General features: G+C 41.1%; 1 protein-coding gene and 1 long non-coding RNA gene across 9 annotated transcripts in view; one reads left to right on the top strand and one right to left on the bottom strand.

Moving 5' to 3' along the window:
• MARCHF7 (membrane associated ring-CH-type finger 7) overlaps positions 1-12,123 on the bottom strand; it is a 42,242-nt gene extending 30,119 nt beyond the window's left edge. For 2 of the 7 annotated variants that reach the window (XM_054722932.1, XM_054722930.1), the window contains exon 1: positions 10,144-10,248. The gene's annotated coding sequence lies outside the window, so the exon portion shown is untranslated. Of the gene's footprint in view, positions 1-10,143; positions 10,251-12,057 lie in introns of those variants that run through there. The other 5 variants (XM_028141140.2, XM_028141141.2, XM_054722929.1 and 2 more) reach the window with 5 other exon arrangements.
• Positions 12,124-12,195: 72 nt separating this feature from the next.
• The window catches only part of LOC114230487 (uncharacterized), a 57,487-nt gene continuing 49,152 nt past the window's right edge, over positions 12,196-20,530 (top strand). Inside the window, exons 1-3 of one of the 2 annotated variants that reach the window (XR_003616406.2) lie at positions 12,196-12,413; positions 13,911-14,095; positions 15,478-15,541. This is a non-coding gene — a long non-coding RNA (uncharacterized LOC114230487). The remainder of the gene's footprint in view (positions 12,414-13,910; positions 14,096-15,477; positions 15,542-20,530) is intronic. The other variant, XR_003616408.2, reaches the window with a different exon arrangement.

Genomic DNA, 20,530 nt, shown 5'->3' with positions numbered 1-20,530 from the left:
GCATATTACCTTTATTATATAGGAGAATTGTCCTGTAAGTGGAAACAGATGCACTTCACTTACTTTATGTGCAGCTTAGATAAGGTATATTTGCTTTATTAAAACATTCAAATATAAACATTTAAGTTAAAAATATCTAATTAGTTTTCAGCATGTAACCTCATTACCAACTAAATCTTGGATCAATCACATCTTTCTACTTGAAAAGTCACTACAAAAGAATTTCCTTTTTCAATAATATCAGTCATAAAATCATGGTATCAGGAATGACAGAAAAAGGATAAAGAGGGCAAAAAACATTAATAAAACCTATGGTCTATATTGCAGTAGGAGACACACAACAAATATATCAACTACAGGCCAAATGCATGAAGTTAGTGCACTGGTAGGGTCCCTAGCGGCCGGCCAGGGCCTCCCTCCCTTCCCTGGCCAGCCCCGCCCCCTGGTTGAAATCCCAGTGGAGGGGAAAATTTGCATACTATGCTTTTATTATATAGGATATCAATTAAAATGTTTCAGCTAAGAATATCTAGCTAATAATAAGTCAGAGTAAAAGTTATACTATGGGATATGATTAAATAAAAAAGTTCATCAGAAAAAAGGTCAGTTTTGAATTTCTAGCTAAACATGCCAGATTACCTTTAAGCATCTCAAAGGGATGACAATCATTTATCTATACTAATAAAAGGATAATATGCTAATTAGAGTGGACATCTTCCGGACAAAGCCATGGTGGTGGGACTGAGGCAGAGGTGGTTAGGGGAGATCAGGCCAGCAGGGAAGAGCAGTTAGGAGGATCAGGCCGGCAGAGGAGAGCAGTTAGGGGATAAGGCTGGCAGTTAGGGAGATCAGGCCGGCAGGCACGTAAGTGGTTAGGAGCCACCAGTCCTGGGTTGCGAGAAAGATGTCCAACTGCCAGTTATCTCCCGCGGGGTCCCGGATTGGAGAGGGTGCAGGATGGGCTGAGGGACGCCCCCCGCCATGCACAATTTCATGCACCGGGCCTCTAGTAAAAGAATAATAGGATGCTTGAGAAAGCAATCAGACTACAATGTGCTTGTGCATTTTCAAAATGTGGTATTTTTTAAAATGTGATCTATTGAAATAATCAACACAAACAAATTGAGTGAACCTCCCTGAAGTAGAAAATGTACTAGTAAATAAAAAGTAGGAGAATTGTCAAGGGCAATTATGATCAGACTATAATATGGTTACAGAAGGAGAGGAAAGAAAATGAAAAAGTTAGCAAAGGAATCAAAGAACCTTTCAAGGATTAAAGGATATAAATTTTCACACAATGAGCCCTGACCGGTTTGGCTCAGTGGATAGAGCGTCAGCCTGTGGACTGTAGGGTCCCAGGTTCGATTCCAGTCAAGGGCATGTACCTTGGTTGCGGGCACATCCCCAGAGGAGGTGTGCAGGAGGCAGCTGATCAATGTTTCTCTCTCATCGATGTTTCTAACTCTCTATCCCTCTCCCTTCCTCTCTGTAAAAAATCAATAAAATATATTTAAAAATTTTTTTTCACACAATGAAAGGACTAGGGTACTCAGCAAATCAAAGAGAGACTAACACTAAGCACAATTTATCATCTTGAAATTTCAGAACAACAGAAATAAAAGCAAGTTACAAGAGTGAAAAAGCAGGTCATACAAAAGTAATTAGAATGGCTTCTTCATTACAATTTTTAAAACTTTTAAGACAATGAAGCAATAACTTGAGAAGTGTTTAGCCTTGAATTCCAATCAGACAACTAAATGTGACATGGAGAGGATACATTTTGAGACATCAAGATCTTTAAAAAAATCAATCACATGCCCAGCTGGTGTGATTCAGCAGTTGAGCTTCAACCTATGAACCAGGAGACCAGGTTCAGATTCCTGGTCAGGACACATGCCTGGCTTGTAGGCTCGATCCCTAGTAGGGGGGTGTGCAGGAGACAGTTGATCAATGATTCTCTCTCATCACTGATGTTTCTCCATCCCTTTCTCTCTCCCTGAAATAAAACAAAAACAAAAACAAAAAAACAACACAAAACACTTAAAAATATTTTTTAAGAAAGCAATCACAAAACAAAACAAAAACCGAAGGAAGCTAAAAGAGCATGTGGTAGAAAAATAGGAGTGTAAGGAACTAAAGAACCAAACACAATACCCAGGAAAGTTGACAAAGGTATGAAGAAAGCATAGGGAACAACTTATTGAGACTGGACAGGATCACTGATAATAGAAGCAAAGTTCTAAGGAAAAAAAAAAAAGCATCAAATAGAAACTATTCTGTCAAAGATGATACAATTGGAAAAATGCTGAACAAATGGCAGTTTAATAAATTAATTTTCTAAGTTGGGAAAACAGAGCTATTGTACAAGAAAGAAGGTACTGTTTTGGGGTGCACACTTAATATTTACAGTTATAATTATATAAACAGTCTATTGATTTTGTGACAAATATGCTGTGGGATGAAGATGGGTAAGGGAAATAAAGACAATGGTGAATAAGGAAAACACAAAGAATATTGAAAAATCATAAACAGTTTAAATACATCATTTGGAGATATAAAAATAAATCCTAGAACTAAAAAGTCGAGGGTTGATGCCTTTGGAAAGTGGAACTGGGGATGAGGTAAAGGATGGGGCAAAAAATTATTGTTTTCCTTAAAAGCAGGATGACCATATTTCCCGGTTTGCCTAGAACAGTCCCAGTTTATGGCCAGAAAAGTCCTAATTTGTGCTCATTATCTCAGGACAATTATTAATAGTGCTTGTGCAGTCTCTTTGACCTGGTTTGGTTGATAAAGCATATGAAAGCTTTAGCTTTTTATAAACTATATATGCATGTCTGCACAATTTTTTTTAACTAAAAAGATGTGTATTATGAATTGGACCTTTAAAGAAAGCATACATTAGTACAAAGAGTATTAATGGTTTAACACTGACAGGCAAAAAATCCATAAATGATTTAACAAGTAGTAGATTTGTTATTTTACTAAAAAAAATCTATTAAAATACAAACAAGGAACTGTATTTGTAACCTGAAGATTTTAAACAGGTAGACAAAGTGCTTTTTAAAAGATGCAGGCCTATAGATGGTTTTCAGTAACAATGATTCTTTTTAATCATACTTCTTGTAGTTTACTTTGACTATATTTATATCCAATACTTACTTGCATACTTGCAGAATGAAACTAACCTAATAGGAAATCTGCTTAAAACAAACCTCTTGAGAAGACAAAGAGGCAGAGTCCTCTGAGAGATATATTATATTATATGAAACTATTTTTGGCAGCTTCTCTACATAAACTGATGGAATTTCGACAATGTAGGTGTTACCAGAGAGCTTATATAATATGGTTGCATAAGTTGTAGGTCAAAAGCACAAAAAAAATAGTAAAAAATTTAAAATGCATAGTCCTTGAAAAACTTCTACCTAACCACTTGTGAGGTACTACAAGGCATCTTTTTTAAAGTTTTTTTCATTCATTTAACAGATAGGTTTTTTAGGTGCTTAGTATGTGATAGACACATTAAAATTAATACTAAACAAGGGTTGGAGTTGAGGGGACAACATCGAACATACTAGGATAGTGATTATCAAGAAGTTATAATCTAGTAGAGAACAAACAAGCTACACAAATAACCACGTCACAAAGAAAAAATATAAAAGTACTGTACTCTTTTAGTTTGAGACTAAAGAAACAAAATTGAATGCAATGCACGAACCTTGGCTGAATCCTGATTCATAAAACAGAAAGTTTGAATGAAGACTGAATTTTAGTAAAGTGTCATGATGTCTGCAACTTAGTGTTACTAATAAATACTTCAAAATAACATTACATATTTTAGGAAGTAAGTACTATGTGTACAATTACATATAACATCCTATATAATAAAAGCGTAATATGCTAAGTGTCCGGTCAACCTGTTGGCTGTTCAACCAATCAAAGCATAATATGCTAATGATATGCTAAGGCCACTCAACCGCTCACTATGACGTGCACTGACCACCGGGAGGCAGACGCTCCAACCAGTAAGTTAGCTTTGCTGGTAGGGTCCAGGTGAGTTGGGCTGGGCACACCTTGGAGCCCTCCCACAGCCCCTCCCCAGCTGGCCAACCTCCCGTGTTCCTCCCTAGGCCCCAATCCTGCACCAGTGGGGTCCCTCGGCCTGGTCTGTGCCCTTTCACAATCCAGGACCCCTCGGGCGATATCAGGGAACCGGATTTGGCCCGATCCCGCAGGCCAGGCCAAGGGACCCCACTGGTGCACGAATTCGTGTACTGGGTCTCTAGTATATAAAGTAAATGTGGCAAATTATCAACTACTGAATGTAGGTGAGGTCATCCAAATATTAATTTTACTATTGTCCCAACTCTTCTCTATTTGAATATTTTCAAGCAAAATAAATCAAAATTGGGGGGGAAGTATTCCATCTCTTCTTAGTACATAGACAGCTACAAGACAACATCATTCCTACTCTAACATAATAAGGGTAAGCCAAATAATTTATTAAATCACTTTTCTTGAGTCCACCAGAACTGAGGTTGCAAGGCACGAGATGAATTGAACTACAAAGAATGATAAGCCCCTCTGACAAGGAGAGATGAAACAAAGGTGGCCACCCTAAAAGCTACTAAAAAAACAGCCAAATTTTATCAAATTCTTATATTCCTGAAGGCTAAATATTTGCTAGTATGACAGTTTAGAAATTCTGGGAGCCCCAACATAAGGCATTTTTCCCAAAGTTTTCCACTGAGTACTCCTAAGAAAGAATGACAGACAAGATATATGAAGTCTCTTTTTCTGTAGTATGACCACATTGGGCATATGAAACTCATCCATGATCCAGACCCTTTGTGAGTACAAGGTGAAATTATCTATTATTAGTAGGAAAGCCACTTTCTGCAAGGACTCTGCACTAATATAGGCAGCTATCTTTCAACGTTGAAAGGCTATGAAACCTGCCTGTCCACGATCCCCCACCAATACAAGGCAGAAATCAGCTGGAAGGGACAGGGGCAGTGGCAGGGGTCTGCCTGTATTCTAAATTCTAGGAAGCAGGGAGAAGGGCAGAAATTTTAGGACAGCCCCACCTGTGAGAATAAGGTACAGACCCTGCCTATAACTGGAGGAGGATGCATAGATCTAAGAACCACCCCAATCACCATGAGTTTTGCTCCAAATAAGAAGCAACAGCAGTCTATTGAGACTTAAGACAATCTGACCCCATTGTGATACAGATGTGCAGGACCTACAGGAAGTTGAGGCTAGTGAAAGAATACTGAAAGAAATACTCCCCGCCTCTGAGCTTCACATTAAGTACCACATAGTGGCAGTCCACTATTGTAGTACTTTGAAGGTAAATAAAGCAATAATAAAGCCCAAACCCAGTTCAACTTCAGACTAAACCAATGCAACCCCACCACACTAACAGTCTGACAGAAGTAGAGTGTCCCTATCCAGTCATAAATAATAAACAGTCTCTGGTTTTTTTAATTTAAAATGTTTGATAATTGGAAAAACTTACAACACAATGCCAAGAGATAAGAATCAACGAAACCAGAAGAGACAGCCCCAATGTTTAAAAAAGTGGGAAACTAATGAATTAACTTGGCAAAATTGGAAAACTAGGGAACTGGGAAATAGGCTAGAAACCAATCATCCAGAATGAAACATGGAAAAACAGATGATAACAGAAATATGATAGTTATGAGTACAAGCTTTGAAATCTGTCCTTTACTTGGTTGTGCCTCTAGATGTAATCTCTATGCTTAATTTCTTCACCCACAAAAGGGGAATTATAATAGTATCAACTTCACAGGTATATTATGAACTTTGCTGGCACATAGCATGTATTCAGCAAACACCACCTATCATCAAGTAATACCACCAATGTCAAAAAAAGATTTTCATATGAACAGCTTAGTAGACATTCTATTAGTTTTTTTTCATTATTTGAGCATGAATTTTAACAGTTAAAAAAAAAAAAAAGACTTAACCTGCAACCCAGGTACGTGCCCTTGACTGGGAATTGAATCGAACTTGAGACCCTTTGGTGTGCAGGCTGATGCTCTAACCACTGAGTAATGCTGGCCAGGGCAAAATAAAAAAAGACTTTTTATTTAAAGTATATCAGATTTATGTACAGGAAGATAATTACTAAAGGGTAAAGAAACTTATAGACCTTACTTATATAAACACATGCATAAAAATTTGGAAATAGCATTATTAACATGTTACTATGTCCCTGGGTTTTGTTTCCTTCCTTATACTTACCGTATTTTCCGGCGTATAAGACGACCCCCAACTTTTCCAGTTAAAATATAGAGTTTGGGATATACCCGCCCTATAAGATGACACCTGGCGTATAAGACGACCCCCGACTTTTGAGAAGATTTTCCTGGGTTAAAAAGTCGTCTTATACGCCGGAAAATACGGTAGCTTTCCAAAATTTATTTAATGTACTTGGTCTTACTTTGATAAATAAAGGAAAGTTATTTGCAAATTAAAAGACGTGGGTTTGTTGTTTTTTTACAACTTGTATTACAATAAACTCTATAAAGAACTCCTAAAAATAATTCTCTTTCAAAATTGCTGTTTTGCTGGTTTACACTCCTTAGTAGCTACATACTACAAAGGAAGTAGGAAATATAAAACAATCAAGTACTATTCTAATAAATACTAAGAGGAAGAAAAGGTTAAAATCACTTCTCTAGCCCTGACCAGTTTGGCTCAGTGGATAGAGCGTCGGCCTGTGGACTGAAGGGTTCCAGGTTCAATTCCAGTGAAGGGCATGTACCTTGGTTGCCGGCACATCCCCAGTAGGGGGTGTGCAGGAAGCAGACATCCCCAGTAGGGGGTGTGCAGGAAGCAGCTGATCTATGTTTCTCTCTCATCAATGTTTCTCTCTTATCCCTCTCCCTTCCTCTCTGTAAAAAAAAAAAAAAAAAAAAAATCAATAAAAATATATATATATATTTTAAAAATCACTTCACTAAATGCAGTTTAGATAGGTGAGTACGCACCAAATATTTTTTACTATGAAAAATTTCAAATATAAGTAGAGACAATAATGAATCTCTATGTACCAATCAACAATCTTCAACAATTAACCTATCTTGTTTTTACCACCCTCTATTTTAAAGCAAATCCCAATCATTAAGGATGCCTGTTTTTAAAATGTTGGAAGCAACCTGTGGTAAATTATAAATCCCTCCCATCTGAGCACACAGGCCCCTTTGTATTGTGATGTTGCTGGTCTGGTCTGCCCAGTAAGAGGTGGAATCTTAATTCCACACCTTTTTAATGGGGGCTAGTCTTGTGTGATTTACTTTAAAAGAATGTGCAGCATGGGGTGGGCTCAAATGGGGTTAATGGGAAGGGGGGGGAGGAAAGGGGGACATACATTAATACTTTCAACAGTAAAGATTAAAAAAATAAAAGAATGTGCCACGTTACGTGACATTATATGATTTGCCAAGCTGTAAGAAGTCTTATAGCTTCCGCTTTCCCTCTCTTAGATTGGTCTTGAAACCCCCGTATCATAAAAGCACCACCACTGTCAGTCATGTCAGTGATGCCATCTTGGACCTTCCAGCCTGAGAAATCTTCCAGCTGAATGATGAACATGAATGAACCTGGGCAAAACCAGTATACCTGCCCAAAAGGCATACAGAAGTGTAAAAAAAAAATAGTAAACATTAGTGTGTCCAAAAAGGGACCATGCTAACCTGACTAGTTCAGAGAAGGCCTCTGTGGTGGCCTTGCAATCTTGGAGAACTAAAGTAACCACAAAGGATGGTCTGAAATTAAAACTTTTTAAACTAAAAGCAGTTTATGGTGGGTAGTTATGCCCTACTTAGGCTGTAATCTTACCTTAACTGAGCCTGTCTATTGTCTTTTTGCATCTATGATAACATATTGCTGGAATGGCAAAGTACAATTTTCCTTTTTTCCCAAACCCCTCAAAGCACAGACAGGCACCATGCTGTTCTTGACTCATTGTGATTGAGTTAATTGTTGATTGTTAAGTCTCCTGCAACCACCTAAGTAAAAGAATGGTGTGTCTATCATTTTACTTTTTACCCAACCTAGAGGTTTTCCCCTGCTTTGCTTTCTCCAGCCTCCCTAATCTATCACCAATGGATTTCATGTAACCCACTTATATCTCCTCTTTTGATTGTAACGTAAACAATAAAGTGCCATTCTCCGGGGCATTATCTCAATTCTTTGAGATTCTGCTTCCCGGTATTTGTTGAGTTTGGCTCAAATAAACTCACAAAAATTCTTCACAGATTTGAATGTTTTCTTACACTGACAGTAGCTTTAATCCACTAGATGGTGAGGTGGGTTGCTATACAGCCATAAAGCTTCAAAATCTAAACCTAATTTTCACTTTCCTACAATTATCATGTCAGTTTCTAAGAAAAATCTGATTCTATTTCAGGGGGTAACTGAGAATTTGCCCTAAATATCCAAGTGAGTTGCAGTTGCTGAATTACCAAAAGCACATTACTGCACAATACATACATGTCATGAAGGCCAGAGTTATAAAAGACAACAACAATGTACTGTAATTACCAATTATTAACTACAAACATAGTAAAAATTCTATTACTTACCCCTACTTGGTATATTCTTTTTTAAAAAATCTGCTTCTGGGGAAAGTTTTTTTTCTCAATAAGAAATTCTAATGTCTTATTTTTCCTAGTGAACATGGAGACATGGAAGCTAAGGGAGGTCACATGAGGAAAGCATAAAATTTCTTGGGTCTTATAAATATTTAAGACACAAAGATAGATCTATCTTTAAAAAATAACTAGAAAAAGTTCAATATCCCCATGAGAAAATGTGACTATGATGTTAAGTCTACACCACAGTACTTTGAGATAATCTGTTCTCCTTTGAAGTGTATTTAATATTCATGTCTAAAGTTTCAATCTTCATTCAGTAAGTGGAAACCATTTTGGGTTTTTTTTCTGGAAAGTGAGAAATACATTACATTCAAGTGCAATAATTATAATGGAAAGATGAGAACTAACTTTTAAGATAAAAAAATATGCCCTCTTTTAAAGCTGTTGACAAAAGTGGGTTTTGTAGTAGACCAGCAGGCGATTTGAAAACCAGGTGTTCAACTTATCTAGTCTAACCGGTATAGTCACAGAGAACGAGAAAAACCAGCTTTGACCATGAGTTCAGACCAGAGTAGAAAAATTAAAAATTAAAGTCAATAAAAATTAAACTTCAGCCAAATAACTCTCTAATTGTAAGTTTATGCCCCTGCTTTTGGGTTCATTTTATGACTAGCAACTGTATTACAGATATATTTTCTTGTAAAATAATGATTTGTGAGAAGATAAATTATTTCACTGTAATAGAATTCTGCATTAATGAATTCAAGTAGGTCTTAGTAGGAACTCAAAATCTTACTCATTTTAACTGGTTATCATCTTAATGTGATCAGCTGTTGATTCTTTTATTTTTTAATTTTTAAAAAAATATATTTTATTGATTTTTTACAGAGAGGAAGGGAGAGAGAGTTAGAAACATAGATGAGAGAAACATCTATCAGCTGCCTCCTGAACGCGCCCCCCCCCCCCCCCACTGGGGATGTGCCCGCAACCAAGGTACATGCCCTTGACTGGAATCGAACCCGGGACCCCTCAGTCCACAGGCCAACGCTCTATCCACTGAGCCAAACCGGTTTTGGCTGATTCTTTTATTTTGACTCATTACTTCTTAAGTTTAATTTGTTGGTTGAAAATGAGGTTTGAAGAAAGCCTGTGCATTTCCCAGTTTATTACTGGCACTTAAGTATCCGTAGTAAAGAAGTATGTATCAGCAAAGATAATCTAAAAATCATTTTTATTTGGCTCAGGGATGCAATAGCTCTTCATTCCCAACAGCAGAGCACTAACTTTGTAAACAATACAGGTCTTTCATGGCTTGCTCTAATTTCCATTCAATTTGTTTCAGCTATGGGGAAAAACTGTCCATTCCTAAAACCATGATACCATGACTTTGCAGTTTCATTATCAAACTCTTAAGTCATCATCCTTCACATCTTTGTTAAAGCAATACTTCCTATAAAATTTTCCCCAAGGATAAACACCCGTCCTCTGTGCTCCCAAGGTACTATTATGTACTTACACTAAGATAATAGGAGTAGTTGTTTATATATTAGTCTGATGACTAAACTGTGAGCTGTTGGAGGGCAGACGCTGTGTGTCAAGCTCATTCTTGAAACGTGAAGCCCTCATCTAGAAACCAGTAAACAACAAATAACAAATTATCAAAAAATGTTTTACATTATTTGATAATTTTTCACTATTACAATTATTTTCCTAAAATACAATAGTAAAGTGTGGGTAACTCTTGAACACATACCAGATGGAGAGTTTTGTGAAGTGAATACAGGGCTGATTAAAACTCATTGCTGCATGAGTGCCACAGATGACTTTTTATATCCAAGTTGATTATTTGAGAACTTCAAGTAAAACATATGTGGCATGTCTAAATAGGGGCATCTTTGTGCTTCATCTAGGAAAAGAAGCTCTCTTGCTAACGTTGCAGAAAGATAAATCACTTGTACTTAAATAAGTAGGAATTTTAAATTTTATTCAAGACACCTACCCAGCATGCAAGAGGTTGAAAACCCCCCGACTATGCTTACATCTGTGGTATAACATAAGGCAAAATAAGAGTTGTAAAAGTTCTTATCACATTCGTATTAGAGAACTTATATAAATATATATTGTGTGAAGCTGTGAGCCATCTGTGGGGGACAGAACAAGCAAAAAGTAGAATTTTAAGGTTATTTGGACAACAATTCCTCAACAAGTGGGCGTTAGGTACAATTCAAATTGTTTGTGTCCATTAAAAATTAACTCTGCAAGCATTAGGTCCCCCAGTAGTGTTGTCTGCCTCATCTAAGTTAATCCTCACATCAAGTCTAGGAATTAACTGCTGTATTTCTAAGGAAATATGAAGAGGTTAAATAATTTGCTGCAAAATCAAGACCAGATCATTTGATACACCACTGTTCTTTCACACAATGCTGTAGAGCTGTAAATAAAATACGGACCCCCATCTCATGGGGAAAAAAAATCTACACTGTTTTAAGTCAAAACTTCACCTTTAACCTTACCTCTTAGCTCTATACAGATTATGGATGGATAGGAGTTAAGAAAAGGGGAGACTTAATAAAAAAAGAAAAAATACCTCAAAAATTCTACAAAAATGGGGGGGGAATCTTACCAAATTCAATTTCACTTGGCACGTTTGAAAGTGCCAAACGATACTAGTCGTGACGACTTTATTACCAAGACAGAGTTCCCGTACCTATTATCTACATCTATACGTAGGGAAAAAAAAGTATTTCAGTATTTTTTGGTGCGTGTTCGCACACGTTCTCAAGTCCTCCCTACGCAGTTTCATCAAAATGAGGGAGTGTTCTACTGCTGGTGGCTTCCATATTTTTAATTCTTACGCCTTGAGGTCCGTTTTTCCTACATATCACCACCTACTTCAATTTGAAATACCCACAATGTACCACAGCACAGAAAGAACTCCCCCAGGTGTCACGATATTCAAGAACGGGAACGATCACTAAGCAAATCTTCGCAGCACCCGAGGGGCAGGGGACAGCCCCTTCCCTTCGAGGCTGGGTTGGCAGAGCCTCAAGCCGCCCCCCCACCTTCCACCTCGCGTCCACACCGCCCCCTCGTGATCCTCCCGGCCCGCGGGGCTCGGCGGGGAGGACGCTCCTTACCCAGTCGGAAAGGGCTGCTGCCAGAGGCCAAAGCAGGGCTCCAGCCCCGTGCCCTGTGCCACCGTGCGTCTAAAAGGCGTACAGTCTGCTCCCCTCCGTCCGTCACAAACTTCCTGAAGGCCACCGGCCTCCCTTCGCACCCGAATCCAGCTCGTCCGCCCCATCTTGCTTAGGAGGAAGCGGCCTCCGCGGCCTCAGGCCTGCACTTCGGTCCCTCCCCTCCCCCACCGCGGCCTGGCCTAACCCACCTCCCCCCCGCCCTCCCGGGAAGCCCGAGCTCCGCAGCCCATTACCTCCGCTCCGGGGCTGGTACTGAACGGGGCGCGACCCGCTCACTGCGCCCTCTCCGCCGCCTTCCTCCTCGGAGCGCGAGGACGCGGAGGCAGAGCAGCCGGCAGCGAAGCACAATGGCGCCCGCCCCTCTCTCCCGGATCCGGCGCAGAACCAGCTGCCACCGTTAAGTGCCCCTCCCTTCTTCTCCTCCTCCTCCTCCTCCCAGTTCTCGGGCTCCGCCGGCTTCTCGCGAGAGTGGCGGCGCTGCGGGAATCGGAGAGCGCTCGGCGGACTCGACGTGCCCCACCGCGGGGTGGTGCTCTGACTGCGGCAACCGTTGGAGGGCTGCCCCGGAGGAGGCGGCGAGGCGCCACCGGTAAGCGGCTGCGGCCGGTCGTCCGCTGGGCTGGCGGCCGGGCCGGCGAGTGTGCGGGCGCCCGGAGACGGGCGCTGAAGGCCTGGCCCTGCTTGGCCGCCGCCGCCGCCGCCGAGGTGGCGAGGGGCTCTGATCCAGCCCTGCGCTCCCTGGCACCCGAGTCCCGGTTACAGGCTCTCAGCCCCTCCCGCAAACCCGCGGGGCCCCACTGCTCGAAATACAGTGCAGCCCCCCCCCCCCCCTTTTTTTTTTTTTTTTTTTTGCGCCTGGTAAGTGGCGCTGGGAATGTTTAGCTACGACTTGAATCAAGCACTGCCTTTGCCGACCTCCCCTCCTCCCGGCCCTCCCCATTGAATGTCTGCCAGCCCTCCCCTTTCAGGGTGGGAGCCGATCCAACCTGACGTTTTTGTTTTTTTTTTAATCGGTAATGCCGTTTGGGTGGTGATACTTTTCAATAGTGACACTGATACTTGGTAGTGTAGCAACAGATTTCGTAGTAAAAATTGCATCCATTTAAAAAGAGGAAGGAAAACTAAGGCAAATGATCTGATGAAAATTTTTTTAATCGTCTGATGAAATTAGACGAAACTTTCACCAAAAAAAACCCAAAAAACCGAAGTGATAAACTAAGATGTAAATGAATACTAATACATACAAGAGTAGGTGAGAGGAAAAGCCATAATTTATGTGGACTTGATAATGTCATGTGGATTTAGGTGATTCTGAGGAATGTATCAAACATAAAAAAGTTCTTTGTCCGGAGATATATTGAAACTTGCCGATATGCTGACAGCACTTGATTTTTAAAGTGACCTATTTTACTAGGTTGTTTTAAGCAATTCATTGAATTCAAGTAATTCTAATAAATGAATTATGACGCTTATATGTATTTCTTTGTCATTTAATCTGGAGGGAATGCACTATTACTACCATCCCCATTTTTCGCTGTCTTGGAGACTAAGAGACTGTCCATTTTCACTATTGTAAGTTGTAAAATATTATGGATGTTAAAGATTTAAAATTGGATTACTATTATTTAAAGTTGGCTCATAAATGCCAGTCTAGCTTTTTGGAATGTGAGTTTAAGATTAAGCAGCTAATATGGGGTAAAATGAACACAGATCACTTTTGAGAGAATCAGTGTGCCCTTTTTAGAAAATGGGTTTTTCCTTCCAGCCTGTTTGAAGGTTACCTGTAGCATTGTGGTTATGAATATACGCACCCTAAGTACCAGACTGCATGGGTTCAAATCCCAGCTCCGCCATTTACTTTGCTACCTTTGTTATCCTGAACAATTTCTTAACCTTCCACTGGCCTGGACTTGTTTCCTATAAAATGGGATTAATAACAATGCCTATACCCCATAGGGTTGTCGAAAGCATTAAATAAGATAATACATCAGTTCCTGAAACAGTAAGCATTCCACAGTTGTTAGCTCTTACATTCCATGTCCAAACCATGACTAATGCTATCTTTCTGGGGCTTAATATTACATAGGTCTCTTAAACTTCTTCTCAAGTGTATTCTGCACTAAGAGGAATGACTGCACCAATTTCCTGAGCTATGGCAGTCAGACCTGGTAGCAGTAACTTCTCTGCAGAACCCCCTAACCTGGCAAGGATGATTCAGATGTTGGCAGATTATGGCTTCATCCCCACCCAGCACTGATGTTATCAGCAGAGGTGAGTGTGGTACCAATTTTCTAAGCTAAACAAACAGACCTTCCAGACTCTAGTTTCCTGTTGATACTAGTAAATAGGTCAAGACCACTTATAAATTTTTATTCTTTGAGAATGGTTAATTTTTATTGTTTTTATAATGCACTTTCTTTTATTTGCAATTCTATGAAATTATCATTACCAACAAATAATTGAGCCTTTCCTATGTTAAAGACAAATTTATAGGAGTTGTGGATACAAATAGGTACAATAATGACTATTTTCTGAATGAAAAATCAGAAAAAAATGATTTGATATGCAAAATGTTTGAAATCACAATTATTATGACCAACTTAGATTCCATGGTTGCCTTTTTTACTTGAGTTCCTCCACATGACCTTCCTTTGCTGAACTTTTTCTCCTTATGACACACCTTTCAGTATCTATCTAAATCTTTTTCACCACTTGCCCACACTACTCACATTAGTTTACATTTTTTAACTTGGCTTCTTCTCTAAATTAGGGTCATACTACTATTACTCATTTTTTCCCTTTCTACTTTATAAATTTGTCCTTTGGTCATGGTCATAGCAGCCCTTTACTTTTATATTTAACTATTTCTTCAGCTACTTCATAGTTTATAGAGTTCTTTTTCATATATTCAATTCCATAGTCCCTGTTTTCCCAACTTTTTAAACATTTTTATTTTTAGAGAGAAAGAAAGGGAGAGAGAAAGAGAAACATTGATGTGAGAGTGGAGCATGATTACCTGCCTCCTGCACGTTCCCCACTGGAGATTGAGCCGCGACTGGGGCATCTGCCCTGATGGAGAAGCCAACCAGCAACCTTTTGGAGCACAGGATGACACCCAATCAACTGAGTCATATTGGCCAGGACTTCCTCACTTTTTATCAACCCTCATCCTAACTTATCCTAACTTTCTAAGACGCCTCTCTTTGGCAAGGGCAATCTTTCTTTCTTTAAAATATATTTTTATTGATTTTAGAGAGGAAGGAAGAGGGCAAGAGAGAGAGAAACATTCATGATGAGAGAGAATCATGGATCAGCTGCCTCCTACAAGTCCCCCACTGAGGATCGAGCCCACAACCTGGGCATGTGCCCTTGACTGGAATTGAACCTGAGACCTTTCAGTTTGCAGGCCGACACTCTATCCACTGAGCCAAACCGGCTAGAGCGGCAAGGGCAATCTTATAGACATTCTTTACTTTGTGTAAATGGTGTGATTTTGAAAAAAAGTATGGTTATATTTGCTTTTTGTAAATCAAATCGTTTTTGAACGTTGGTTATTTCTTAAACTTTTGAGGAACAGGAGGTAATACCTAGGATGAAAGGAGAGTGCTTATAGGAAGAGTGCTTATAAGGATGCCAATTTTTTTCTCATATAGGAATATCATTGATCCCTGGAGAAGGGAGCTTCAACCAACTTGAGGATCTACTATTTAGTTATAGGTAACTTTAATATGTAGTATTTATTATTTAATATTACGTAAGTCCCTTAAACATCTTCTTAAGTATTGAACTGACCCTGTTCCTTTTGTTTAAAATAAGAGAATATTTATTTGGAAATCGCAGAGGTAGGAGTAATTTATAGAAGAAATGGGCTTAGGAAACAATTGTAGAGGTAAAGGAGGGGCCCTTGGAGCTTTGGAGTGCACAGTGCGGAAGCTAATGGTAATACACCTGGGTGGGAGGAGGAAAGCAAAGGTGGGGTATGCTCCCAAGAGGGAGGTTCTTCCTGTTCCTTGAATACAGTCAAGCTAAACTCAAACACACAATTTCAGAATCATAATAATTCAGGACTCTGCTCAGCCTCCATGGCCACTTCAGACTATATTTTATGACAATACAAGCAGAAGAGCATCCAACTACTGATATGAAGTTTTTTGGTATTTCCTTTGGCAAGTTTGATTAGAGCCCCATTTTTATCTTAAATATTTTTCATGTCCACATATGTGTACAACTTTATAACAATGTATATGTTGATTGCATCATACATACTAGCTATCCTATATAATAAAAGCCTAATATGCTAAGTGTCTGACCATTTGACCAGTCACTACGTCACGCACTGACCACCAGGGGGCAGACACTCCAAAAGGTAGGTAAGCTTGCTGCTGGGGTCTGGCTGATGGAGACTGGGTGAGATGGGCCAGACACACCCTGGAGCCCTCCCACCGCCCCTCCCCAGCCAGCAAGCCCCGATTGGTCCCAATCAGGACTGGGCAAGGCAGCCTTCCCGCAGTCCCTCCCCAGCCCTGATCATGCACCGGTGGGGTCCCTCAGCTTGGCCTATGCCCTCTCACTATCCAGGACCCCTCGGGGGGTTTCAGAGAGCCCAGTTTTGGCCCGATCCCCACAGGCCAAGCTAAGGGACCGCAACGGGCCTCTAGTTATAGTATAGTCCTTTACTTTCTTTTTTTTTTTTTTATCCTCATTTTTTTTTAATTTAATAAATCTTTATTGTTCAGATTATTACAATTGTTTTTTTCCCCCCATATCTCCTCTCCACCCAGTTCCCACCCTCCCTTCTGCCCTTACCTCCCCCCGCTGTCCTTATCCATAGGTGTATGATTTTGTCCAGTCTCTTCCCGTACCCCGCACACAGACACCCCTTTCCCCCTGAGAATTATCAATCCACTCTGATTCTATGCCCCTGATTCTATTGTGTTCACCAGTTTATTCTGTTCTTCAGATTTTTAATTCACTTGACTTTTAGATTCACTTGATAGGTATGTATTTGTTGTTCATAATTTTTATCTTTACTTTTTCCTTCTTTTTCCTCTTTTTAAATAATACCTTTCAGCATTTCATATAACACTGGTTTGGTGGTGATGAATTCCTTTAGCTTTTTCTTATCTGTGAAGCTCTTTATCTGCCCTTTAATTCTGAATGATAACTTTGCTGGGTAGAGTAGTCTTGGTTGTAGGTTCTTGCTATTCATCACTTTGAATATTTCTTGCCACTCCCGTCTGGCCTGCATGGTTTCTGTTGAGAAATCAGCTGATAATCGTATGGGTGCTCCCTTGTAAGTAACTAACTGTTTTTCTCTTGCTGCTTGTAAGATTCTCTCTCTGTCTTTTTGCCCTTGGCATTTTAATTATGATGTGTCTTGGTGTGGTCCTCTTTGGATTCCTTTTGTTTGGGGTTCTGTGTGCTTCCTGGACTTGTAAGTCTATTTCTTTCACCAGGTGGGGGAAGTTTTCAGTCATTATTTCTTCAAATAGGGTTTCAGCGTCTTGCTCTCTCTTTTCTTCTGGCACCCCCATAATTCTGATGTTGGTACACTTGAAGTTGTCCCAAAGGCTTCTTACACTATCTTCAATTTTCTGAATTCTCTTCTCTTCTTGCTTCTCTGGAGGAGTGTCCTTTGCCTCTTTGTATTCCAAATCTTTGACTTCATTCTTGCGTTCCTCTAGTCTGCTGTTGGGTCTCTGTATAATATTTTTTATTTCAGTCAGTGTATGCTTAATTTCTAGTTGGTCCTTTTTCATATCCTCGAGTGTCTCATTAAATTTATCGGCCTTTTCCATGAAATTCTTGAAAAACCTTATAACTGTGGTTTTGAACTCTATGTCCATTCGTTTGTTCTCCTCCATTTTTTTTGTTTGGGATCTGTTTCCTTGCCTCCTCATTTTCACTGCTTCCCCTAGTTGATAGGGTAGCTTTGTGTACTCGATGTCCTATTGGTTCAACAGGTCAGCCTTCCAGTTACCTGAGCTGGACGCTCTTGGTGCACCCCTTTTTGGACTGTGTGTACAGCCTTGTTGTAGTTAAGTCTTGATTGTTGTTGGTGTCACTGGGAGGAATTGACCTCCAGGCCAATTGGCTGTGAGGACCCGCTGTGTCTATAACGGAAGAATTGCGGTGCTGGAGACACGTTTATGGGGTGGGACTTGTTCCAGTAGGGCTTTGGTGCTCACTGAGGCTGCCTCTATGAGAGTGGTTGAAATCTGGTGTCGTTTCACACTGACCACTAGATACCCTAGATTCTGGGTCTCCAATGGGGTGCAGGTCAGCTACTGTCTGAGGCCACCCAGCAGGAGCTACAGCAAGAACTAGTTTTCTCCTCTTTGCTTGGGGTTTGGCGGTTTTGGAGCAGTCTGACTGGAGCTGCAGTTCATTTGGTTAAGCTGCCACAGAACAGGCCATTTATATGCAAAAGCTGCTGTGTGGAGCCTGGGCGGGTTTGTAGAATGTGTGGGGCGGGGCCTCAGGGTGGTGCGGGGTCTCAGGGCATCACTAGGCTAGGGCATGGCAAACGGCGATGGCTGCCATCAGCCACCTCTGCCTTTCCGCCTTTTCAAGTCCCTGCGTCCCACGCTCCAGCGCAGTAAACACTGATTGCTGGGCACACCTCTGCAGGAAAGTCACTCTCACTTTCCGACCTGATGGCCGAGAGTCCAGCTTCTCCCCATAGGCATCTGGGTCCCCCACATGTCCCCAGAAACTGGATTTCAGAGTGATTGGGAGCTTATCTCTCTTTAGGTTGGAAAAAAGCTGCACACCCTGTCACCCGCCACCAGCCCGCTTCGCGCGCCTCCGTACCTCTGCTTTTCCGCGTTTGTTCTCCTTTCTTTTTCCTTCTTAGTTGTAAATCTTCCACTCAGCCAGCTTTCCCGTGGTTCTGGGTGGTAGACGTTTTGTCTTTTAGTTGTATTTTTGAAATTGTTGTGCGCGGCGGCAGTTTAGTTGTTTAACTATGCCGCCATCTTGGTTGAGTCCTTTTCTTTCACTTTTTTTTTTTATCTCCCATGCCCCCCCCTTCTCTTTTCCTTTTAAATTTGGCTCTCATGTCTCTATTTACTACTTCACAACATTCTTGCAAAATTAGTGAGCATCCTTTTGCATTTATTTTCTGCATGGTCACACATTCTTTTTTAAAAAACATAAATAAATATATTTGTACTAGAGGCCTGGTACATGAAATTCGTGCACTGGGGGTGGGGGGGTTCCTCAGCCCAGCCTGCACCCTTTCCAATCTGGGACCTCTTGGAGGATGTCAGACTGCCGGTTTTGGCCCAATCCCAAAGGAATCGGGCCAAAACCGGCAGTCGGGCATCCCTCTCACAATCCGGGACTGCTGGCTCCCAACCGCTTGTCTGCCTGCCTGCCTGATTGCCCTAATGGCTTCTGCTTGCCAGCCTGATCACCCCCTTACCACTCCCCTGCCAGCCTGATCGACACCTAACTGCTCCCCTGCCGTTCCAGTTGCCCCTAACTGCCCTCTCCTGCCGGCCTGGATGCCCTTCACTGCCCTCCCCTGCCTGCCTGGTTGCCCCCAACTGCCCTCCCCTGCAGGCCTGGTTGTCCCCAACTGCCCTCCCCTGCAGGCCTGGTCCCCCAAACTGGCTTCCCTGCCAGCCTGGTTGCCCCCAACTGCTCTCCCCTGCTGGCCCGGTCGCCCCCAACTGCCCTCCCCTGCAGGCCTGGTTGCCCCCAACTGCCCTCCCCTGTAGGCCTTGTCCTCCCCCAACTGCCCTCCCTCCCTTGCAGGCCCGGTCGCCCCCAATGCCCTCCCCTGCTGGCCTGGTCACCCCTTACTGCCCTCCCCTAGTGGCCTGATCACCCACAACTGCCCTCCCCTGCCGGCCATCTTGTGGTGGCCATCTTGTGACCACATGGGGGTGGCCATCTTGTGCGAGGGCATGATGGTCAATTTGCATATTACTTCTTTATTATATAGGATTGATTTCAGAGAGGAAGGGAGAGGGAGAGAGAGATAGAAACATCAATTATGAGAGAGAATCATTGATTGGCTGTCTCTTGCCCACCCCCTGCTGGTGATGGAGCTTGCAACCTGGGCATATGGCCTTGACCAGAATCGAACCTGGGACCTTTCAGTCCACAGGCCAACACTGTCCACTGAACCACACTGGCTAGGGCTCCATGGTCATACATTCTTAAAAGAATAGTTATATCACACACACATGCACATCAGAGATACTCATATATATACATATATACACATATATATAAACTAGAGGCCCAATGCATGAGATTCATGCAAGGGCCTCTGCCCTCGCAGCCCCGGCTTTATCCAGAAGGTCGTCTGGACAGTCGTCTGGATGGTTGTTCTGCTGTTCGGTCTAATTAGTATATTAGCTCTTTATTATATAAGGATTATCTTTTACCATTTATTTTATAAAACAACATCAAATTTCAACATGTATATTCATCATATTTTTTCAATCAAAAGTACTACTTTAAATACATATTTGTATTGGTTGATTATCCTTTCTTTTCAATTTGTAGTATTACCCCAGTTTTTCAACTCTCATTTGTCTAACTTATCATTTAATATCTTTTGCCACAGGTACATTCATATAATAAAATTTGTCTACAATTTCTTTTATCACTTTTGCTTTTCTAGCTTAGCTTAAAAAGTCTTACCTACTCCTGGACTGTAAAAATTAAACTCAAATGAATTTTTGTATGTGG

The sequence above is a fragment of the Eptesicus fuscus genome, chromosome 11 (genome assembly GCF_027574615.1).
Source record: "Eptesicus fuscus isolate TK198812 chromosome 11, DD_ASM_mEF_20220401, whole genome shotgun sequence".
Classification (NCBI taxonomy): domain Eukaryota; kingdom Metazoa; phylum Chordata; class Mammalia; order Chiroptera; family Vespertilionidae; genus Eptesicus; species Eptesicus fuscus.
This window is presented reverse-complemented; position numbering and strand designations above follow the sequence as displayed.